We start from the raw sequence: 16,577 nt of genomic DNA, 5'->3' as shown, positions 1-16,577 counted from the left end.
CTATCAGAATAGAGAACCAAACAGGTACTGAAAGGTATATAACAAATTGACATTGATAAAATATTTTAATTTGAAAGCAGCCCCATGACAAATCACAAGTAATATGTTACATGATAATGAGTAGAAAGATTACATCTTTTTCCAAGAATGTGTCGCCAATGAAGAAAAATCAAAGATGTTCTGCTACAGATTTTCTGCTGGCTACTCAATGAGAAAATCACAATATAACATTTCGGGCGGGAAATCTGCAACAAAAAAGCTGCAGCAAATATAGGGGATTTAAACATACCCTAAGGGTATGTTCACACGTATAGGATCTGCTGCTTATTTTTGGTGCATATTTTCTGCAGCTGATTTTGCTTCCCATTGAAATTAAAGAGTACCTGTCATCAAACCATATTTTCTAAACTAACTCAGATTATATTCCCTAACTTCTCCAAACCCCATTTCCAATGTTTAATTTTTTTTTCCGAGCTTTAAAAAGCTATGTATCTTACCTTTCCCCTTGCTCACATTGTGTGAGCTCCCGGAAGGAGAAATTGGGCATTCCCCAGCAAGTGCAACATAACTGATACCTGTGAGAGCTGTGTCTCACCATGAACTCCACCCACTTCCTGAGTTTGGACTTCTGAAAGTCCGGGAGGAGACCAAACTAACTTTTTGACTTGCGCAGGGAAGAGTGCAGAGCCATCTAGTGGCCATTTTTTTAATCACATTAAAAACATATAAAGGTTAAGAATTTCAACAGCAAGTAAATGGCAAAGTGTCTTATAATTACATAAAGAACAATATGTTAAAAGTTTAGTTTGGTGACAGGTGCCCTTTAATGGGTAGCAAAATCAGCTGCACAAAATATGCAACAGAAATATGTAACTGATCCTGTACGTGTGATCGTAGTCTGAAGAAGAAAAGGAATTATCAAAATATTCTGTGCCTATTACAAACTCTATACAATCATGGGTGGCCACATCATTCTACAATGATACCAAAAGGGAAATACAGTATTTACAAGGAGTTAAGGCCCCATTCATATACATCCTGTTTTGGGCTACATTGTCAATAGAATTCAGGAGACAATCCTTTTGACTCTTGCAAAAAAAAAAAATATATAGATTCAGGAAACAGACTGAACATAGTTACAAATAAACTACATTCAGTCGACTAAGATCAATGGGTAGGAATTGGAAAAACACTTTGCTGGTATCCCCGCATAAACGAGATGTGAATGATGTCTATAATTTAAATCAACAGACATGGTTTTGCCAAGTATACAAACTCACTCGGCCATTGACTACTGTATTTTGCCCATTTGCAGACAGGCACTCATATGGCTTCACCCTAACATATAGCATCTGCAGATCATTTTCATGTTAGAAAAACATGACTGCTCCTTTTCCACAAACAGTGCCATAGGCTGCATCAGGTATTGCAACTCAGTGTTTTACTTCAGTAGCCCACATGAAAGAGAGAACCTCTTTCCGGAAGGAGGCAGCCATGTTGCTCCTGTAGAAATTGACAGGAATAAAAAACTTTTTTGGTTGCAGAAATGTCAAGCCAGATGCTGAAGGATGGTTAAAGTAATATATAGCACTAAATTTATTAATAACTAAAAACCAATTATGCGTTTTGGAGGTACAGTCCTTCTTCCTCAGATCGGCATACCGATTGGTATGCCAATCTGAGGAAGGAGGACTGTACCTCCGAAACGAGTCATTGGTTCATTTCTTCATGTTCCTCATGGAAGATGGTTCCCTCCTTCTTTCCCATTTTGCTTCCACAAGACTATTGATACCCCATTGGGGTGATATGCGCATTACTTCTGTGAACAGGTGAGTGGCCATCTTGAAGAGCTGACCTTTCCCTGTCCTTGTTGGGACACTGGTGCCTTAGGTATTACATGAGGCGCTGTCCTCCTCTTTTTACTTTTCCCTACTATGTTCCTCCTGTGTCATACAACCCCTGCAATAATTGTATCATTTCTAATCATCACTGATGGGGCTGGGAAGGTGAAATACTGACTTTAAACACAACCATAGGTGGCCCGCATAAACTAATTCATTCCAAGTCAATGCTGTATACACAAAGTGTCCCAAAGGGTCTTATTGGAGGCAACTGATGTTCCTTCAGCAGAACAGGATGACTTCACTGAAAATATATTACACAACTGAAGACTTTTTATATATTCTTTTAATTTGGTAATCGTCATCTATGAAGTCAAAGAGTCATAAATCACCACAAACTGGAGCCATGCAGAAACAGGAAACATAGCAGCTAGCGCTGTCTCCTGTGTATAAGTTACACTCCTCCTTAAGTTATTGTATTGGCTTCAACAACTGATCTGTAAACCTCTACACCCAGTTGCTTGGAGAGATAAATTTAGTTCTGTGTAACTCGCCATTCTATTAATACCCATAGACAATGCAAATATTCTCAAGTGCTTGAACAAACATTTACAGTGTAGTCCAACCGTAAATCTGAGATGTCAACCTGCTAGTAACTATTGTGGTTCATTCCAATTCCCGTGTAACTTTCTGAAAGGGCCAAATACATATGTTCACATAAATACAGTTGTCAACAAGATATAATAGCTGCCGTCTCTAAAGCCAAGTATAACTCTACAAATCATATTTATCCCATAGATACATTGTTTGGATGCATTGTTTGGATTTGTGTCTGAATTTAAAGAGGTTCGCCTGGAGTATAATATAATATGAATAAAAAAAGAAATGGTGCTTTGGGGAAAAAGAAAACAAACACAGCTTATTGTTTAATAACCACTAATGTTTGCCCCCAATGCTTACACTGCTGAGAAGCTCGATGTAGGTGGGATTGTAGCGTGGTTGACAGCTGTTCTCTAAAGTAATGGTCCTGCTATTCTCAGTGTTGGAAACAGAGACAAATAGGATAAGAAAAATCTTCAGGACACCTTTTCTGTCCATGAGCATGAACTGATAGCTTCATTATTACATACAAATAGAGAAATGGAAGGGCCCTATGCTGGGTCTTGAGGTGTAGGGGTGAGTTGAATCGGGCATTTTGGATTTGCTGCTTTATCCTTTTGTTTTTAGGGAGATAATCCACTGCCAGCCATATCCAGCTCCATCTTTTCCCCCTTTGTCCATACAGAACACATGCATGCTCAGCCAAGCTAGTACGTGAATGGAAGTATCAGGATAGATACATGCCAACGGTCCGATTCACAAACAGAAACATATATGCAAAAGTGGCCCTAATGGGTGTTTCCATTCCAAGCATTTATGGCATACATACAGGATCTGCCATAAATGCCCATTAGATGTGGATTCGATATGACTGTTCAATTTCCTCCAGCTGCTTTCTCCACTAAAGTCTAAAGGTGGCCGTACATATTTAATAGCTGGCGGCCCACATCTATCTCACCGGCTCCTCCCATACACATGGCCAAACATTCATGTGTTCTCAATGGAGAGAAAAGGGATGAGCTGCAGCATTAATGGCAAAAACTTATCTTTCAAAGAACAAAAGTGTTGGGCAGTTGAAATTAACATCATATGCTGGGAGAAAGTCAGAAGGCCCCTATATACTTTAAAAATAGGAAGAGTAGAAAAGGGGCAGCTCAACACATTGAAGGAGTCAGTGGACGATTCAATCACGGCAACGCTGGCATCTTAGTAATGGAAGCTATGGCAGACAACTCAGCCGGGTCTCAGTGCAGGTAATCCAAAGAAAGAAATGGTCTCCAGCTCCCATAAAAAATTAGGTTTATTAGAAAATCCTTAAAAACATTGCAGTTGGATTTCAACAAGCCTGATCCTTTTCAGTAAACAGATAACCCAGACTAGACTGTCAAACCCTTCCCCATTCTCACCTGAGTGTATGGTGGTGCCACTGGGGTCCCCATACACCTTAGTCAAAAGTCAGCCCTGGACTCGCCCACTTTGACGGGAGCAACTGACTGTCTAAAGTATATGGTGATCCAAAGAAAGAAATGGTCTCCGGCTCCCATAAAAAAAATAGGTTTATTAGAAAATCCTTAAAAACATAGAGTGTGAATAATATCCAAAAATGGTAAAAACCAGTACATCCTCGAAATGCCAGGCTTTTCGAGGATGTACTGGTTTTTACCATTTTTGGATAATATTCACACTCTATGTTTTTAAGGATTTTCTAATAAACCTATTTTTTTTATGGGAGCCGGAGACCATTTCTTTCTTTGGATCACCATATACTTTAGACAGTCAGTTGCTCCCGTCAAAGTGGGCGAGTCCAGGGCTGACTTTTGGCTAAGGTGTATGGGGACCCCAGTGGCACCACCATACACTCAGGTGAGAATGGGGAAGGGTTTGACAGTCTAGTCTGGGTTATCTGTTTACTGAAAAGGATCAGGCTTGTTGAAATCCAACTGCGTAATCCTTCTTTTTGCTTATATCTGCCATTAGTGAAGAATGAGGAGGCTCCCATTCATACATAGATTATTGACTGGTCTTAACAAAATCAGCAGTAATGTCTGTGTACGGCCAAACTGGTACCAGTGCTTTAAAGGAGGTAGGTGACTTGTAGTAGGTGATATGCTAAACTAGTTGGCACAATAATCCAGGCATTTAGTACATTTTCTATTGAATATTACCAGCACCAACCACCACTGCCCTAACATCTACTTTAAGCATAAAAGTCACAATACATGTGAAAATCTTTTAAATCCAAATCTTTTAATTTGTAGCAAAATATCTTTACACAATATTAAGGCAAAATTGGGACAAAATAATATTAGACTATTCTTCTATTAGCAGTATATGTTCATCTACAGAACCATCCGCCCACAAATGATGGTGGGTATAGGGATAACAGGTGGAAATATTCTCCTTGTACTTCTTTAATGGGAAGTTTAAGCAAAGATTCACGTCAATCTCTGCTGGCCACCGTCCCAGAATTTATGGCCATGTGTCAGGATTTCTGGCTTGTTAACCTTGCTGTTAAGGCTATTTACTAACATTACACTTAGGTGTAAATTTGTCTTACCCTATTGCACTTGATATATGCTTTTATAGTTTATTACACTGTCAGCAAATAAAGCCTAATTCCTGACCGGTTGCTATGGATCACTGAAATTGTTCCCATGGATTCCATGTTGGAAGCCAATGTTTCCACCTTTACTTAAGAAAACATTGCTAAAAGAGAGCAGATAGTTTGGATCTTAGGATAGGAACTGCTGAGGCATTCAAATTTGGTTTAAAAGTATCTTATAAGAGGTAAATCCCAACCACAGCAGGTCTATGTGGAGAACTTAGCAATGACATGGACAGTCTCATGGATTTCAAACCAAACCGTGTAATGCATTATTCTTCTTATGGGGGTGCTACAGTAAAATAGAATACTTGCTGACAGCTTCTTTCTTGGGATCCCAGAAACAAGGAAGCCTTTAATAGCTTATCATAGGCACTTTTAGAGGCAAGCAACCCTCTTTAGAGTGAAATTCTGCAAATAAAGAGAAAAACAAATAGCCAGCGCTCGGTAGTTCACAACTTTATAGCCATAGAAATCTATATGGATGTGCCCAATGATAACTTTATTCACTTTGGGAGGATGTGGAAAATCCCCCCCATTGGGAACATCCATATGTATTTCTATGGCTATGAAGTTGTAAACTCCCAAGCGCTGCAGCATGGTGTCTCAGTGGTCAGAACTCTTGTCTGGTCATCGGTTCGAATCAGATTAATGCTTCCATGGAGTTTTTATTTTATTTTCTCCCTTTGTTTTTTGAACATTTTCTTCAGGTACTCCAGTCCCCTAACACATGCCAAAACATGATGGCTTTATTGGTTTTCTATGAAATTAGCCTAATACACATATATCTGCAGGGTATACATTTTTAACCCAATTGGAACCAAGGCACTGTAAAATAAATAAAAAATATTTGGGGACAATAAGTTGGCACCATATAAACACTACTCTACACTGCATTTCTATGTGCTGCAACCTTGTTTCCCAGGCAGTGTACCCCCCAGCTGTTGCAAAACCACCACAATTTCCTACATGCTGGTATGCTTGGATTTGTAGTTTTGCAACAGCTGGAGGCACTCTGCTTGGGAAACGCTGTGCTACATTATGCCTGTAAGTTGTCTTGCCAGTAGGTAGCGCTAGCCTTAGGTTGTAAGTATAGATAAAACTACAAGACAAAAACACTGTGACATGTCCATGTCCAAACTATTAGGGCACATCTGTAATAAAAATATCCAATACATCTGTCTCGCTATATAAAAGCATAGACAAAAACAATAGAAGAAACCATTGGGCTTGTGTTGAAGCGCTGAAATGTGCGTAGGCAGCATAGAGATGTTTTTCACAAGACAACATCTGCTAGCGTGCACTTTCTTATATGGAGCATGCACCTTTAAGCACTTAGGAGCATTATTCAGTTCTCAGCAGAAGTGAGTGACTGCAGGTTTAAACAAACACAACCATGTCCCACAAGGATTGGAGGCCTAAAATTACTTCCTTATATCAATATCCACGATGCAAAACAAAATCTATGGAGGATTCCAACATAATATATGTGACCCTGGAAAAATGTAAATAAACTCATTGAAAAATATTGCTCAAACTAAGTAAATGACCTCTAGGGCTTCTGAAGTACATGTTTGCAAATGGCATAGTTAAACATTGCAGTCATGTATATAAGACCTTACATACATTTCGCAAATGTTCATGTAAATTAAGGTTTATCCAATGGATTTAGTAATGGCCTTATTTTTATGTTTTCCTTTTTATCTGTATTGATGTCTATGGGATGTGATCTTTATCAACAACATCTGAACATAAAGAAATCCAAGGTCACACCACACCACACCATATTAATCTTAGCTTCTAGGGAAGAGTTGCTTAAAGGGGTACTCCGCCCCAAGACATCTTATCCCCTATCCAGCGGCGGGACCCCCGCGATCTCACTGCTGCTCCCGGCGTTCGTTTAGAGCGTCGGGTGCAGCACCGGAGGCTTGTGATGTCACAGCAGTGCCCCACTCGTGACGTCATGGCCACGCCCCCTCAATGCAAGTTTATGGGAGGGGCGTGACAGCCGTCACTCCCCCTCCCATAGACTTGCATTGAGGGGGCATGGCCGTAATGTCATGAGCAGGGCGTGTCCGTGATGTCACGAGTCTCCGCCCAGCATTGCCAGTCACAGTTGCCACAGCCAATATCGTGGGGGTCTCAGAAGCAGGACCCCCGTGATCTTATCTACAAACCTTTTGATAGGGGAAAAGATGTCTAGGGGCAGAGTACCCCTTTAATGTTCCTAAGTCAAGTACCCAGTGTTTGAACAAGTTACATCCATGTGCCACCTAGACTATGATCTTACACTATGCTGGCTATAAACACAGTGTCAGCACCTTCCATAGACATGGCATGTAGCCCACGTGGGGTATGTACCACCAGTTGAGTTCTGTTGATGGCGGCAAGACAACAAACTGACAATCCGAATTCAAGAAGCTCAGCACTGCTGCCATAGAAAAGGATCCAATCTTTCTGTTTGTATGAAAGGAGCATGTGAGATTACTTCTAGATCCTGGGGCCCTGTTGTGCATTTATCCAGTAGAACAAAAAGTTCTCCAGCTTCAGTATAAATAGGTTCAGTTCTTTATTATAATGCTTGTAAAATCATCATCCACCACCAACACATTTCAGACAACTTAATCGTCCTTAATCCTTATTTATGACTGCATCATGCTTGAAACGTATGAGCAATGACGCAATAAAATAAATGGAAAGCTCAAAATAAAAGGGAAGCTCACAAAAGCTCCCTACAGACAATGCCCCTAAATGGATATGTTGGTTAGTGTCATCAAAGTAAACTTTAACATGTTGTCCAGACACGTCAAAAGTTTAGATCATACCGGATCTTAGTCCTGAGTGAAGCTGGAGTGCCTCACTTCTTGGCTGTCAGTAAAATCGGACTCTTTGACTGCATTAGTCTGTGTTGTGCTAAAATCCGTGAGCTTACCCGCCAGTAATCTAATAAGCATTTTCACCTAAAGATAAGATATATTTTTACTGTATGACCCTAAACCCAATAAGCAGGACCCTCCTTGTGGACTGACTGCATACAACGTTGTAAGATTAATCACTCTAAAGAACTTCTCTAGCATCTGTGACCAAGTCTCCGCCTGATGAATGAAAGGGGTACTCCACTGCCCCAGCCTCCGAAACGTTTAGTTCAGAACGTTGGGTGCGGGCGTCATGACGTCACACCCCCTCAATGCAAGTCTATGGGAGGGGGCGTGACGTCAGTAGACTTGCATTGAGAGGGTGTGGTGTGACCTCACGACCCCGCACCCAGCATTCGAAACTAAAGATTCTGGACACTGGGGCAGTGGAGTACCCCTTCAAAGGGTTACTCCGGTGAAAAAATTTTTTTTTTTATTATTTTATTTTTTAAATCAACTGGTGGTAGAAAGTTAAACAGATTTCTAAATGACTTCTATTAAAAAATATTAATCCTTCCAGTACTTATCAGCTGCTGTATGCTCCACAGGAAGTTGTTTTCTTTTTAAATATATTTTCTGTCTGACCACAGTGCTCTCTGCCGACACCTCTGTCCATGTCAGGAACTGTCCAGATCAGGAGAGGTTTGCTATAGGGATTTGCTCCTGCTCTGGACAGTTCCTGACATGGACAGAGGTGTCAGAAGAGAGCACTGTGGTCAGACAGAAAATACATTCAAAAAGAAAACAACTTCCTGTGGATCATACAGCAGCTGAAAAGTACTGGAAGGATTAAGATTTTTAAATAGAAGTAATTTATAAATCTGTTTAACTTTCTGGCACCAGTTTATTTAAAAAAAAAAAATAAATAAAAAAAAGAATAGCTTTTACCGGAATACCCCTTTAAGTTGGTCAGCAGTTCAAGTGTTTTTGTAGTATACCTATAATCCATTTTAGGCTCATCCAGTACCCTCTTGTTATTCATAGCAAGCTTGAAAAACGGGATTCGGACAATGGTCAACAACAAATCAGAACTGCAAAATCATTGGATGGTCACCAAATATATGAGCAGATGCACTGTAATTCAGTATCCATAGAGAAAGAGAAGCATTAGCTTTCAATGAATAGAAAAGTATTAGCTTGGAAATAATGAACATAGTAGATGTTTTCTATGGCAGCAATATTGGTGGGTCGTGTAGGTGGTCGCGGGCACTGACAGCTCTAGTCTGCCTGGCCATTAACCATGAGAAGCCAGCCATAATTAAAGTCACAAAACTGCTGAGTTCAAACAGGGTTATACTCCAGTCCTGCCCTAACCTTTGCGCCTTTGCTGTATGAGGAGCCTGGAATTCACATTTAGCACTTGAGACTTGAGAACAAACAAAGTTTCTTTTAAGAGGTCTCCACTGCCACCTCTGAGTCGTATGCCTTTCTGATAATTACACAATCAGATCCTGTCAAAAGTGAAAGGGGATGGAGTCGGTTTCCTCCAAGATGTTGTTGTTTCTGTAAATTCTATAATTGGCTGGTTTAAATTTGATTTAAAATAGAAAAAAAAAAAAAAGAAAAAAAATACCCCGAGATTGAGACTCCAGAGGGGTTTTATCCTCGGAAATGATAGGAATTTTAGGTCAGGGCAACTGCAAACAATTAGCCATAACCTACAGTTCTACCGTCCCCTGACTGCATGAATGAATGTCTGTGAGGCTGAGAGGACTGATTTATTATTTTATGTCTTATTTTTCATTTTATTTATGTATGAGGTATGGCTTTGTGAGAAATGGATAGTATTGACTTATTTATAAAAAGTGAGGTGGAAGAACTTATTGGGTGATGATAAGTTGCACACAGATAGTGTGCACATTTTTTGGATAGCTCACTGTTATTGATATTAAAATATGTGTTTTTATATCCATTATATGCAGGGCTCAAGTCCTGCAGGAACTCATGGGAATGGAGTTCCTGCACTTTTTCCACAGCAGGAACGCAGTTCCCATTAGCAGGGGTCCTGCAAGACCACTCCTTAAAGGGGTATTCCGCCCCTAGACATCGTATCCCCTATACAAAGTAGGGGACCCCTGCAATCTCGGCTGTGGCACCCCAGACTTCGCTCCATACTGGATGACTGGTGATGTGGGGCAGAGGCTCATGACGTCACAGTAATGCCCCCTCAATACAATTCTATGGAAGGGGGCGTGACGGCCCTCATGCCCCCTCCCATAGACTTGCATTGAGGGGCTGTGACGTTACAAGCTTCCGCGCTGCACCCAACGCTCTAAACGAATGTCGGGTGCAGCAGGGAGAACGTGGTGGTCCCCAGCAGCGGATAGGGTATAAAATGTCTAGTACCCCTTTAAGTGGAAATCTTGGGTGAGTTCCCACACTTTTTTCCCCAGGACTTGACCCCTGATTATATCCCATTTAGTATACATTTCCCTGCCCCCACAGTCTAAAGCTTAGTTTCAAACACAGCCACAGTAGGCATGGCCAAAGAACCACTTTTCCGCTTTATGTGAGGAAAGTAGGTGGAGCCTAAGCCAGAAGGTGGAGCATTAAGGTATAATAGTCTGGTAAATGGCTCTTTTTGGTCTCTTTGAACTTCCTGCAAAAGGGGAGCATCTGGTCCTAAACACCATAGTCTGGGATGGATAAGTATATTGCTGTATTATTTCCACACTAAATATTTATATCACTTGGGTAGACCCATGCTAGTTTGCTAAACATAGAATATGTACTATCGTATTATTGTAGGTATGTCTTATTTGGTGAAGCTAATTAATGTTTTATTAAATGTTATCAACTTTACTGGTTAATGAGTGATTGATAATTTGGTGGGATACACTGCTGGTACAAGACATTTCATCAAAAATACCTGGTACAATTATTTCATAGTTGTACAAAACATAATCAGTGTTTCTGGGTGTTTACAAACATATTTAGGCCCTATAAATTTAGCCTGAACTTCCTGCTTCTGTTTCATATAGTTTGTGGCCATTTTGGGGACTCTAACAATGTAATAACATGGTCGGTGTTTTGTTGTACTCTTATCCTAAAAACCATGATTGGTGTAGTCAGCAGGATTTGCCACAATAAGAGGAGCTGCATACAGGATTATCACCCTGGAACCACAAGACTCACTTTATGGATTTTGTTGACCCTTTAATAACAAAAAGAGCCATAGCAGAACTATCCACAGACCATAACTTTTGGAAGAAACTGTTTTACTTCATTAAAAGTGAAAGGTGGTCTGCACCTTCAATAGCTGTTGGCTGAACATTCATACAGCTGAAAGCTATTTCTCTTGATCTTTCAAAACATATAAATGTTTGACAAAGTGAAATATTCAGATGTTCTCAGTGCAGAGAGGAGTAGTAGGAGAGCTGCCAGGCAATTGCTTATCTCTAAGAGAACAAAACGGTTCAGCAGTTAAATCCAACATGCCCAACCCTTCTCACCCCTGACATCATCTGTTGAGAGATAGCTGGCAGGCTTCTATACACTTCGACTGTGTTGTTCCCGGGATCTTCCAACTATATACTAAAGTGTATGGGGACCTTAAAGAGGTACTCTGCCCCTAGACATCTGATACCCTATCCAAAGGATAGGGGATAAGATGTTTGATTGTGGGGGTCCCACCCGCCTGTGGCACCCCAGACATCCGGTGCACGGAGCGAATTTCGCTCCATGGCGGATGACTGGCCATGCGGGGCGTCACACCCCCTCCCATAGACTTGCATTGAGGGAGTGTGGTCGTGACGTCATGAGCCTCCGGCGCTGCTCATGATGCTCTTAACAAACGCTGGGTGCAGCAGGGAGATCGTAGGGGTCCAAAGGATAGGGAACAAGATGTCTAGGGGCGGAGTACCCCTTTAAGGCTGTATTCACATATGTCACTCAATGTGTTACTTTTTCCTCTTATGTGGTAGTGAAATTCCAGAAGGGAAGTGATGCCAGAACCTATCCCACTGTCTTTAATAGGATCCTTCCTGGCATTTCAGTTGCGGTAGAGGACTTGCCCAGGATACTGGTCAAATACTGGTATAAAAAGTGCAGCATTTTGTAATGGATGCAATGGATATATGGACACTTAGCTAAGCAGGCCTTAAAATGCTTCTATTTTATAAGTCATCTGGATAGTATGCTACATTCCTACTCTTGGGTCCAGACTGTCACGATAAAAGTTCATTGTGTGACCATGCGATCAATCCATTTGGTTTGGTCAAACACCATGACCCTCCTTAGCTGTGATAGTCTACTCGGGAAGGCCAACAAAGGTCATTCATAGTCTTCTAGTGAACAGTCATTACCTACATTATAATAAATCTATAGACCTTGCTGAAGTTTGTGTCATATACACTGCAGTGTTGGACCAATCTGACCTTGTCTTACACGTCTGCTTGTTATAATCTTTGCTGCCTCGTATAGTAATATTTAGGTGTGCTAGTGGTTGCGGTGTTAAATTGCATATGACATCAACATGGAAGAAGTTAATGAAGATGTAATGTATTTTTTATTTTTTTTTGCATTCTGTCATCTCCTTCAGCCGTCATCCCATAGTCACCTGCTACATGTGCAGGACCAGGTGGCAACGACTGTCATTACTTTGCTCTTGCTTCATAAGCATGTAAAAGTCCCTGAGTTTCTGAATCACATTGATGTCAGCTTTGGCTTGTTTATCTACACACAAGTAAAATGACACGTGAAACGTGAGCGTTTGCATAAAGAAACATTTTTGTAAGCTGCTTAATGTAATCGACTTCCTTAACCCCTCTGTGGATTATGGAGCGTTAACATTTGATCTCACTTTCAAAACAATAACTATATTTAGAGGATATATAGGATTTAGCAAATATACAAGTAACTGTAGGCCCTATTCACATCTACGTTGTTGTTTCTATTGTTCTGTTCCCTCATATTTTACCAGATGAAGCGTGGCTGCATGCTGCTCTATTTCTTCAGACTTTATCAAAGGAAACTGTGACTGAGATTCCTTCTAAAGAGAGTGATCTAGTTCAGTTTTTCCGTAAAGTTTTGTCTACTGCTGTACAGGTATCTTCAAAGTACAAAACATTGGAGAAGGGTGTCATAAGAAATAGTAGGACAAAAAAAGTCAATGCTTGACACTTGGGGAATGCTCCCTTGAATTGTTTGGCCTACTACACTAACATACAAAATGTCAAGTATTTCCATACATAACAATATCTTGCTATGTAGATGCTACAAGAGATAAGGTGATCATTTGTATAGTGACATAGCTCCATCTAGTGTGATCACATCACTGTGCAATTATTAAGCCATGTGATTTTGTTTGTAGACCCATCATTTGCCAGAAGAGCATGTAGGCCGCGGGTTGTACTTGAAGCTTCTGTACTCCTTTTTCTAACTTAATCTTAACTCTCCGAATTGACTTTATGCAGGACAAAAGTGAAACATATTCTCAGACCTATTCTCCTCTAAACGAGTGAAAAGTCCAGCAACATCTGAGAGCGGACAGGCAGTGAACGGGTGTGAAGCTTGCTTCACTGCTTCACCGCACCCAGCTGAGGAGGAAGATGAAATCACAGCCGATCCACTAATGCAGTTATTAAGATTACAGTTCTGGGTCATTTACAGCTTAATGACAATTAGTGGAGAAGAGGAGGAATAAACACACACACAAGTCATGCAGGTTATGGTGGCAAGAGAGAAGTCACTGACGTCATGAAATCTCCCTTAATTATAGAGCCCTAAGTAAATGTGTTTCTCTTCTCCATATATCTAATCATATAATGCAAAAAGCTTGAAAATGGCTCCATAGAGAGCAGAAACGTTGCTTGACTGGATATGAAGGAATAAATGTACACTTTCTTTTGAATTGGAGTGCTGCGCCCTTCTGTTGGATAATCATATAATGCTATACAACACGTCAGAAAAGGAGTGTTCACCAAGAGGATGCACTGAGAAATGAAGATATGCTTGGTTCCCAGCATACCTCATAATAATTGTTAGCAACTCTCTGCAATGGCTCTTAGAGGGCTCCTTTCCCCTTAAGTTGCAGAAAATGTTCCTCTATGATGTTTATATACCCAAAAATGGTATATCCACAGTTGACCAAACTTTCCATGTTCCCCTAAAATGGTAGCCACCAGATTAGACACGTAGCAGAGGTATGTAATACTATATACGATATGTTTGACCTTACTGCAGTGCGTTTAGGGTTGGGCCATATAGTGAGCTGATAGCTCTATTTGGTGCCTTAGTCAAAATTTTGGTATGTCCAAAGGCTGTATTGTATTGGAGGAACCATGGTTGGGAAATAATGATCTAGTTGCTGCTTCCCCCCCCCCCCCCCCCCCCCCCCCCCAAAAAAAAAAGAAAATCATGCAATTTGTGGTCCTATGAATAATGCCATAAGACAGGCAGGTCTAACATGAGATAGATTGTATGTGAGAAGACAAGACCTCTTTAAATCCAAATAAAGCTCCTCTCAATATTCTCAAATCAATATTAATAAAAAAAAAAAAAAAAGATTATGGGGAATAAATCATAGTCATACTTTTGATTTTTACAAGGACCTACATAGAAAGGGAAATGGGTCATATAAGGTCCTGGACACTTTGTGTCAAGATATGAAAGTAGTGGGGCCCCCTCTTATATATGCATGTCAATAACCAATGTCTACACCACTGTCATAATGTAAGAATTCATTTTCTAAAAAAAAAGGCATCTGGCTTTGAACTTGATGTCTATTTCCCATTTATGTTGCTGACTTCACTTTTGCAAAAATCTTTGGTTCTGCAGAAAACAAAACTGGAAGGTCAGAAACCCCAAATTGTCATCTTTATACAGGAAGGACATGAAATGTGATGTTTGCCCTTTAGTAACTTTCACAATGCTGTCCATTTTTAGAGCAAAGAGTGACAGAGCTTTTCCTCTGCATGCATCACAAGATTTTACAAACTCAGCAAAAAGCTCAAAAAAATGAGAACAAAAAAAAGTCAGAGACAGGAGCTTCAGTGACCTCTTCATAGAGGCTCTGGAGATGCTCCGTGATTTATACACTGAACTCCTTTACCCAAAATGCTAAGTATTTTTGTAAATTCTTTAGATAGAAACATCTATAATATATGATCCGTCTAGTCTACTCCTACAGTATTGCCTACTTTTGTCCAGAGTCTTAGTTACTTGAAAGAACATTCCATTTAACATCAAGTGTAGAGTAGAAAATAGAAAGCCGGCACTCACCACTCAAGAAAAGTCTCTTTATTTCTTCCATGTACTGCAAGTACAAGCAGCGACGGCTGGACAGACCAGGGGCAATAGCCTTTGTCCCGCCCCTGGCCACACAGGGGGCCGGCTAGTTGCCGAGTCCACTCTGACATCGTGGAGCAGTCACAATGTCTGAGTGCACTGAGCATGTGCAGTATACTCAGACATCGTGGCTGCTCGCAATGTTAGAGTGCACTTGCCGCCTCGCAGGCCCCCATGTGTGGCCACTGCGAGCAGGTGGGACAAGGTGGGGGAACAGTGTTGGTGGGGGTTATCACGGCCTGACGAAGCGCCAGTGGGCGTGATACAGTCCGTGGCCGGCGTCTGAGGCTCCCTTCGTTACACCTACCGCCTCCCCGCTATGGAAAACCGGGACTGAAACCATCATCCAGCCGCCAGCCCTCTTGCAAGAGTCGCAGTGTGAGTGCTCTGTACTTTTTCTTTCTTTGTTTGCTTTAGTGATTAATAGTGTACATGTACACGTAGAGCACCACCAGACATGATAGCTTCCTCCGATTAACGCTCCCGGCCCAGGTGTAATTGGCTCACCTGGGAAGCAGCATACTGTCAGTGAAGGTTCACATTATACTGGTGCCGTTTCCTTTTTCTATTAGAATTGAACTGTTTCTAATTTACAAATCTGTTCAACTTTCTGGCACCAGTTGATTTAAAGAAAAAAAAACGTTTTCCACCGGAGTACCCTTTTAAGCCTGTATCTGGTTTATTGAAATGCATTCCGGTGGCCGATGCCAGAAGTTTTTCATAAATCATTTCCGTTGATAATAACCTACTACCTGCACACGGCCCGGTTGCGTTCAGCTGACAAAACCATGCACATCATCTGTTTTTCTACAACATCTTTACCTCCTAGCAGCCCTGGATCTCTAATCCTAAACTTTCTTTGGATCAGATCATGCCGTCTGTGTTTTGTTTCACAATTAGGCCGGCAAGGGGGAAAACTAAAGAAAAGAAAAAATAAAGGTGTAGAGCTAAAAAAAAAATGGAGGGGGAGTCAGCAACATCTGCTCTCTTGCTGCTACTCCTGCATGTTAAAGGTTCCCTCATATGCCCCCTATTCCCTGTTGCTCAACAATGCAGAAGCCTTTCCAACTCTGCTCGCTCTCTCTCTCCTTCTCCAAACAATCACTGCAGAGAGAAGGCAACTGGGAGAGAAAGAGGAAGAAAAACAGAATGAAACAAGCAAACAACAGACTTTTTCAGCTGGCGACGCGCCATCACTTAGCTCGCTATTCTGGCTGCCTTCACTTGTTTTGCCTGAATATACTCTCCTTGGGGACACTAATATGATGAAGGGGTGTTTTGTTTCCAAAGTAGCATTTATGGCTCGTCTCCCCCTTTAGCTCTTTTTTTTTT

At 41.0% G+C, this 16,577-nt stretch overlaps 1 protein-coding gene across 1 annotated transcript in view; it reads right to left on the bottom strand.

Annotated features, from left to right (window-relative positions):
- The window catches only part of IGF2 (insulin like growth factor 2), a 38,745-nt gene that overhangs the window by 12,668 nt on the left and 9,500 nt on the right, over positions 1-16,577 (bottom strand). The gene's annotated exons all lie outside the window — the stretch shown is intronic.

The sequence above is a fragment of the Hyla sarda genome, chromosome 6 (genome assembly GCF_029499605.1).
Source record: "Hyla sarda isolate aHylSar1 chromosome 6, aHylSar1.hap1, whole genome shotgun sequence".
NCBI lineage: Eukaryota > Metazoa > Chordata > Amphibia > Anura > Hylidae > Hyla > Hyla sarda.
This window is presented reverse-complemented; position numbering and strand designations above follow the sequence as displayed.